General features: G+C 68.4%; 1 protein-coding gene across 1 annotated transcript in view; it reads right to left on the bottom strand.

The window, feature by feature from the left end:
• The window catches only part of CYSRT1 (cysteine rich tail 1), a 2,332-nt gene that overhangs the window by 460 nt on the left and 1,403 nt on the right, over positions 1-469 (bottom strand). The window lies entirely within an intron of this gene.

The raw sequence follows: 469 nt of genomic DNA, 5'->3' as shown, positions 1-469 counted from the left end.
AATGGGATGTTTGGTGGGAAGAAGAATGCCCGCGGAGGGAGGACCGTGACTCACAGTGGCGAGCAGGGCTCCCACTCCCAGAACCTGCCAGCACCAGTCCCACCCCCTCCTTCCCACCAGCCGGGTCCTCCTCCTGGGGCCTTTCTGGGGGCTGTGTTCCCCAGATTGCATGCACGGCCTCCTGTCGGACCCACAGACTGAGGCGTGTCCTCGCTTGAACCCAGGCCTGGCCAGGGCCGGGGACAGACTCCGGCCCCTGCTGCCCAGCCTCAGGACAGACCCGCGACCTGCAGTGGGGGTCCGAGCATCGGCCTGGCTTCCCTGCCCCAGGCTGTGTGCCCCCAGCCGGGGTCCCCTCCCCGAAAGGAATCGCCCGAAGAAAGCGCATCTGCTTTATTACCCGGCGCGGGCCTGAGGGCGGGGTTGTCGGGGTACCCGGCTGCCACACGCCAGCGCCCAGGGCCCCCTT

This window comes from Myotis davidii, unplaced genomic scaffold, assembly GCF_000327345.1.
Source record: "Myotis davidii unplaced genomic scaffold, ASM32734v1 scaffold609, whole genome shotgun sequence".
In the NCBI taxonomy this organism is placed as follows: Eukaryota; Metazoa; Chordata; class Mammalia; order Chiroptera; family Vespertilionidae; genus Myotis; species Myotis davidii.
Note: the sequence above shows the minus strand (reverse complement) of the source record. Positions and strands in the feature narration are given on the sequence as shown.